The sequence below is a fragment of the Neodiprion lecontei genome, chromosome 1 (genome assembly GCF_021901455.1).
Source record: "Neodiprion lecontei isolate iyNeoLeco1 chromosome 1, iyNeoLeco1.1, whole genome shotgun sequence".
Taxonomy (NCBI): Eukaryota; Metazoa; Arthropoda; class Insecta; order Hymenoptera; family Diprionidae; genus Neodiprion; species Neodiprion lecontei.
The window spans coordinates 35,895,944-35,903,172 of NC_060260.1; positions in this window are offsets into that span (position 1 = coordinate 35,895,944).

Consider the following 7,229-nt stretch of genomic DNA (forward strand, 5'->3'; position numbering starts at 1 on the left):
TGGACAAAGAAAGGAACACGCGTGACTATGAAATCATCCTTTCCTTGACAAATCCAATGGAAGAAAGATCAAACCTTTTTCTTCGCTCCGATTACGTAACTCCTTGTGGAAACAGATGAAGGAACGCACCTGATTCAAAGTTGACCGTAAGATGTGTTTGTGTGCGCCAGCACGTTAATTTCTCAAGCAGAATTTTCAATTCACCAGCTTTCATCGAAGGAGGAACCACAACTATAAACTGTTCTTGCCATAATTCTATCCAATGTGAAAGAGCGTTCGACCACTTGCGAGTGATAGAAATAACAGTATGATTAAACAAAATTGCCAGCGATCCGATGGGGGCCATGTTGTAATTTTGCTAGGATCAATCACGTAATATTCGGTAAGTTTTTGGGTAATATTTTTTTTCTTACGAGTCTGAAAAATTTCTATCATTTCCAGAATTTTGTTACGATTAAAGCGCTTGTGTATGAAAAATTTTAAAAGATGTGTGAGAGAAATTTGATGAACATAATAAAAAATTAATCATCGCTAATAATGTCTGTGTTCTTCTGCGCATGGTAGGCACAACTCGCCATCCACGAAATTGGTGAGACGTAAATTGGAGAAGGCTTTCTTCTTGCGTGCGATGCAGGTTATAGTCAGCTGGCAGGTGAGTGGATTTCAAGTACAGTCAATTACGGGTTTCTTTGGCAGGAAGAAATTCTTTGTCTTTGACACAAAACAACCCTCTGACGGTCTTTGGTAGTTCGCGTAATACTCTTTGGTGGGAACGTGCACCCTCGACGATCTACTCGCCGCAGCCATTGAAAATTCCTCCTCCTGCAAGAGTCTGCACTCCGTCGGGTACTCGGGTGAGAAGTCCTGCTTTTTGAACGACTGCTAAGCGAACAGATCGCAAAAGACAATAACAAAGACGTCTTTCAGCTCGCTTCGTTTGAAATTCAAGATGAATTGGGTTTCAGATTCGAATGCAATTTCTATAAGGGGCCTTGGAAAGCTGTTTCGGTAAAGGCCTAAAAACGAGTTGGGTTTCGCCATTTGGCACCAAGCTCCTGTCCGGGGTCAAAATATCGGCCCAGATCCCTGCCACAAAGAAATTGAGAAACCTTAAAACTCGCATCGCGTGCACACCTTTGAACCAGCGTCGATGCAAAGACCACTGAAGGTAATCGAGCGCATCGAGATCCGCCCTTTCAAGTATAAAATCACAAAACTCATCACTCAATCCTTGAGACGACAATGAGTTGTGATCCTGTACCTGCAGATGGTAAGGTGATCCTAAACGCGTATTTAGAAGAAATTCACAATCGATGTCAGTTTTTTTATGGTTGTTTTTTTTTTTTGAGCTCTTCTTTATTCGATAGACGTGGCATGGTCGTTTTCCCTTTTCAAATGTTGGTTTTTTGACCGATGTTACTAGCAAACCTGTCGTCCAATGATCCCCGTTGAAAATGAATGTTACGCTTGACAATCGTACTACTCTTTTGAAATTACAGGTAATGGGGCCAAGCCTCGGCCAACATTTGCCGATAAAAGTTCAAAGTGACCGTGCGCCATTTCCCATCACCTTTCGATTTTCACCGAAAGCGGCGCCTATTCTTCAGCGTTTTCGGGGTTTAGTGCCTATGTCGATTTCTTTGTTGCACTATATGTCACGCCAGGGAACAGGGCGACGGGGGTCCGAAACTCGCAACAATGATGAGGGTGTTTTTAGAAAGCCTAATTCCAGAACGCCACTGTATACACTTCCGGAACAAAATTTTAACAAGCAAAAAACCACTGAAAAAAATTGGACATTGGACGGACTACCGTGAAGTTTCGAAAGCAAGAAAAAGCAACTATAATCAAGACTGATATCGTTGACGCTGTTTCACCATTTATACATCATAGACGCTTATCAAATGAAATTGCTTCCGACGATATTCTTATTAGTAGAGTTCAATTAACCAAGCAGTAGAAATTGATAAGCGTATACTTATTTATGCGTAATTTAACCATTTTACCGCAGCTAGTTGTCAGTAGAAGAATATTCCACTTTTTCCTATCATAACCGCAGTTCACGTCACTTTCTGGGATTACGAGCCTAACGAGCGCGTGATTAGGGTAATAAAATTGATATCGGGCCCTAAATGATTTATGCGCATGCGTTGTACAGGACCCTCGTAATCTGCTCGAAACGAGTTAATAAATCAGGCCTCATTCACCCCGGTCAATCTTGCATCGATCCTAATTTGAAATCATACATTTCCATGACATCATAAATAGTGAAACCGGATAACAAGTCGTGAAGCGGTATATTAATTATACGTAAAATTGTCTTCGATTCATAAACTCGAAAAAGGCGACACTTTTTGCGGCCGAAATTAATTTCATTACATCGAAGGTCTTCGGTGCCAGGTATAATAGCAGCCATTAAATGTTTAATATCGACACTACGGAGCGTTAAAATGAAGACGAATGAATCACGAACGGATAAAAGAGATCTCTAAACCTGTCGACACCCACGGTTGGCCGCACCGCCGCCATTTTGAATGTCTGATGTCCAGGCCACGTGCTGTTCTTGTTCTGCCTTGTCTTCGGCCTTTGCTCGGGGAAGGTACTTTATTTCGTGACAAGTTTCGCGCGAGCTTCATGGGCGTCGCAAGAATGAAGACCTCGTCTCGCTGCCCCTTGGAGTCGTTGAAAAGCAACTGTTGTTCTCCGGGTCAGCCGATGGTTCTTTTCCAGGAAATTTCAGTGCTGGCTATCGGTTAGAAAAACGTGGAAATGGAAAGAATGAAAATCACCGGAATTTTTGCAAAATTTTCCTTGAAATGAAAACTCGACGTCGACGCCGCTGGCCGGCTCATGGGGTGAGAAAGATCTTCTTTCTCGGCTCTGGTTTGCACGACTCTTTTCACGTCCTCGCGGCTGTATGTTTATAGCCAATTCCCTGCCCGCTTTCGTGTCTTACGCTTTTGCCTCGTCTTGAGGATGCTAGTAGTCCAGCTTCTCTCGCGGCGTTTCGCTCGAAAGATGCCGAGAGGCCGATACCGCGGCGTTGCTACCCGTGTAGATCGCGGGCCTTGGCGTTGCTCGGTATCTGGCTAATCTGCATTTTTCCACACCCACTTCTTCCACCTCCTGGCCCCACTCATGCAGAGATAGGCTGTTCCCGGTAATCCTGTGTAGCCGGTTGCCTCTACTTTTTGTTTTTTTCATTCGAGCAATTTTTGCTCCCTGGCTGTGTACCTATTAAGCCAGTTTTCCCAGTATGCTTAGATACTCAAGCATTTCAGAAATAGAGAACAGCCACAAGTCGAACGTAACCGGCTCCCATTCCGAACTGTAGATTCCTTCTGGATTCGTGTGCAACCGATGGCGTAACACGACTGTGAACGAGTGGACTCTGAGTTGTCTGATCGGAATATTAGTCATTTAGCAGAGTTTTATCAAAAACGTGTTATGGTTGAGAAGTTTTTGTTCGCAAAATTGGATGACCAGAAAGGGATCATCGAGTTAAAGAAAAATATGGCGACGTGTTTGACCACAAAAAATTATGAACAATCAAAAACACGTCATTTCAAGGTAAGTTTTTTTTCTATAAGGTTTGGAGAGAAATTTTCACATTAAAGTTGCGTAACGTGACATCTTCTAGAGAATAAATCCTGTCCAAAAATCTTGTACTTGTTAGTTTCAGCGCATCGACGATCAGAATGCTTAGTTAAAAAATACGATATCTCCCTTAAAATAATATCGAATTAGTTGTCAGCCTGTTACGGGTTGATAACCAATTGCTAATGATATTGATCTGTCCAAACAATTGGCAGTTTCAGTATTACTGTAGGCATGTGAGCATTGGGCCCATGGAAGGTGGGTCTGCAGTTGGATTGTGGAAGCAGATGTTCAGGATGCAGCATGGTGGGTAGAAGGGTGACAGAGGCCTGCCAAGATTGTCATATAAGTACGTTGCGTCGACTGAACCAGTTCGTTTCCAGAGTACTTTGCTGACCCGCAATGATATACATGAAATTATTTTCGTATTTTCTTGGCTGTTGCTCCCACGAGGTTTTCAATGTCTTTTCTAGTTTCGATTATTTTGAGAAGGGACGTTTAAATCAAATTCAAAACGAAAAATTTCAGGCCCTAAAATCGCAGAAAATGGACTGTCTTAGATTTTATGCGGTCTCAGATTTGCTGATTTAAAATGATGCTAGTTTTAATTCCTTGATGTACTATATCCACGTAATTTTGCGATAGGAATCCGTTGCGCATACAAGCAAATCACTACAAGCAGTCAAAAGTTACATCCGAACGACATGAAATTGTCACCAGCATATCAACCAGGAAGAAAAAAAAATAACAAACACATAAATGCAAAGTTGGAGTTTCAGTTTATTCAACATTTACTTAATCGCAGTACAAGTGATTCGGTGTGAGTGTATTGTAGTACTTGAACAAGTAACCAAATAGTATTTAATTGAAGGACACAGGTGAATGTAAAATAATGATTCAACGTGACGTAAGGAATCCGACTATTATATACGGAAAATAGTGCAACAAACATTAGGCAAAATGTGAAGAATGTTGTATGACACAGTTATTGTAGTAGTTTTTAAGTAGAGTTTAAGGTTCATCTTAAGTCCATTGTAGGTGGGATATCTATGCAAAAAACGATATGTATGGCATTGTATTATGAACATTTCATGTAATCTGTACTAGAATAAATGAATTGATTATTTATTTCCTTTGTATTTTTTTCGCATCTCCTCAGCCATCACATCTACGATGTTTTGAATGCGTTTTTCTGTTTTCGTAAGGCCTGATAAGTCTCGAAAGGTTATATGAGTAACCTAACCTAACCCCTTTGCATTTTTGGCGAAAATTTTCGCGATTTTGAAAAGTGCTGGAATAAAGTAATTGTGGCACTATTCTGACGTAATTTTGCGAGGAGATTCGATTGGGCGCAGTCGGAATAAGCTGCGAGCAGCGGATCACAAGTTACAGCCTGAAAACCAGAACCTGAATTTTGGGCATTTTCCAGCTGGTATTCTTTCCATCGTCATTTCTCTGCTGTTGGTCCTACACTCTTTTTGCTGCGTTTTCTGAGTTCCTGGTGGTCCCATTAGTCGGGTGAGGGTCATTCAAATCGAATCTGAGACCAAAAGTTTTTTGGCCAAAAAAAAAGTAAGGCTAACCCCTTTGCATTTTTGGCGAAAATTTTCGCGATTTTGAAAAGTGCTGGAACAAGTTAATTGTGGCACTATTCTGACGTAATTTTGCGAGGAAAATCGATTGGGCGCAGTCGGAATAAGCTGCGAGCAGCGGATCACAAGTTACAGCCTGAAAACCAGAACCTGAATTTTGGGCATTTTTCAGCTGGTACTCTTTCCATCGTCATTTCTCTGCTGTTGGTCCTACGCTCTTTTTGCTGCGTTTTCTGAGTTCCTGGTGGTCCAATTAGTCGGGTGAGGGTCATTCAAATCGAATCTGAGACCAAAAGTTTTTTGGCCAAAAAAAAAGTAAGGCTAACCCCTTTGCATTTTTGGCGAAAATTTTCGCGATTTTGAAAAGTGCTGAAACAAGTTAATTGTGGCACTATTCTGACGTAATTTTGCGAGGAAAATCGATTGGGCGCAGTCGGAATAAGCTGCGAGCAGCGGAACACAAGTTACAGCCTGAAAACCAGAACCTGAATTTTGGGCATTTTTCAGCTGGTACTCTTTCCATCGTCATTTCTCTGCTGTTGGTCCTACGCTCTTTTTGCTGCGTTTTCTGAGTTCCTGGTGGTCCACTTAGTCGGGTAAGGGTCATTCAAATCGAATCTGAGACCAAAAGTTTTTCGGCCAAAAAAAAAGCAAGGCTAACCCCTTTGCATTTTTGGCGAAAATTTTCGCGATTTTGAAAAGTGCTGGAATAAAGTAATTGTGGCACTATTCTGACGTAATTTTGCGAGTAAAATCGATTGGGCGCAGTCGGAATAAGCTGCGAGCAGCGGATCACAAGTTACAGCCTGAAAACCAGAACCTGAATTTTGGGCATTTTCCAGCTGGTATTCTTTCCATCGTCATTTCTCTGCTGTTGGTCCTACACTCTTTTTGCTGCGTTTTCTGAGTTCCTGGTGGTCCAATTAGTCGGGTAAGGGTCATTCAAATCGAATCTGAGACCAAAAGTTTTTCGGCCAAAAAAAAGTAAGGCTAACCCCTTTGCATTTTTGGCGAAAATTTTCGCGATTTTGAAAAGTGCTGGAACAAGTTGATTCTGGCACTATTCTGACGTAATTTTGCGAGGAAAATCGATTGGGAGCAGTCGGAATAAGCTGCGAGCAGCGAATCACAAGTTACAGCCTGAAAACCAGAACCTGAATTTTGGGCATTTTTCAGCTGGTACTCTTTCCATCGTCATTTCTCTGCTGTTGGTCCTACGCTCTTTTTGCTGCGTTTTCTGAGTTCCTGGTGGTCCAATTAGTCGGGTGAGAGTCATTCAGATCGAATCTGAGACCAAAAGTTTTTCGGCCAAAAAAAAAGTAAGGCTAACCCCTTTGCATTTTTGGCGAAAATTTTCGCGATTTTGAAAAGTGCTGGAATAAAGTGATTGTGGCACTATTCTGACGTAATTTTGCGAGGAGATTCGATTGGGCGCAGTCGGAATAAGCTGCGAGCAGCGGATCACAAGTTACAGCCTGAAAACCAGAACCTGAATTTTGGGCATTTTTCAGCTGGTACTCTTTCCATCGTCATTTCTCTGCTGTTGGTCCTACGCTCTTTTTGCTGCGTTTTCTGAGTTCCTGGTGGTCCAATTAGTCGGGTGAGGGTCATTCAAATCGAATCTGAGACCAAAAGTTTTTTGGCCAAAAAAAAAGTAAGGCTAACCCCTTTGCATTTTTGGCGAAAATTTTCGCGATTTTGAAAAGTGCTGAAACAAGTTAATTGTGGCACTATTCTGACGTAATTTTGCGAGGAAAATCGATTGGGCGCAGTCGGAATAAGCTGCGAGCAGCGGAACACAAGTTACAGCCTGAAAACCAGAACCTGAATTTTGGGCATTTTTCAGCTGGTACTCTTTCCATCGTCATTTCTCTGCTGTTGGTCCTACGCTCTTTTTGCTGCGTTTTCTGAGTTCCTGGTGGTCCACTTAGTCGGGTAAGGGTCATTCAAATCGAATCTGAGACCAAAAGTTTTTCGGCCAAAAAAAAAGCAAGGCTAACCCCTTTGCATTTTTGGCGAAAATTTTCGCGATTTTGAAAA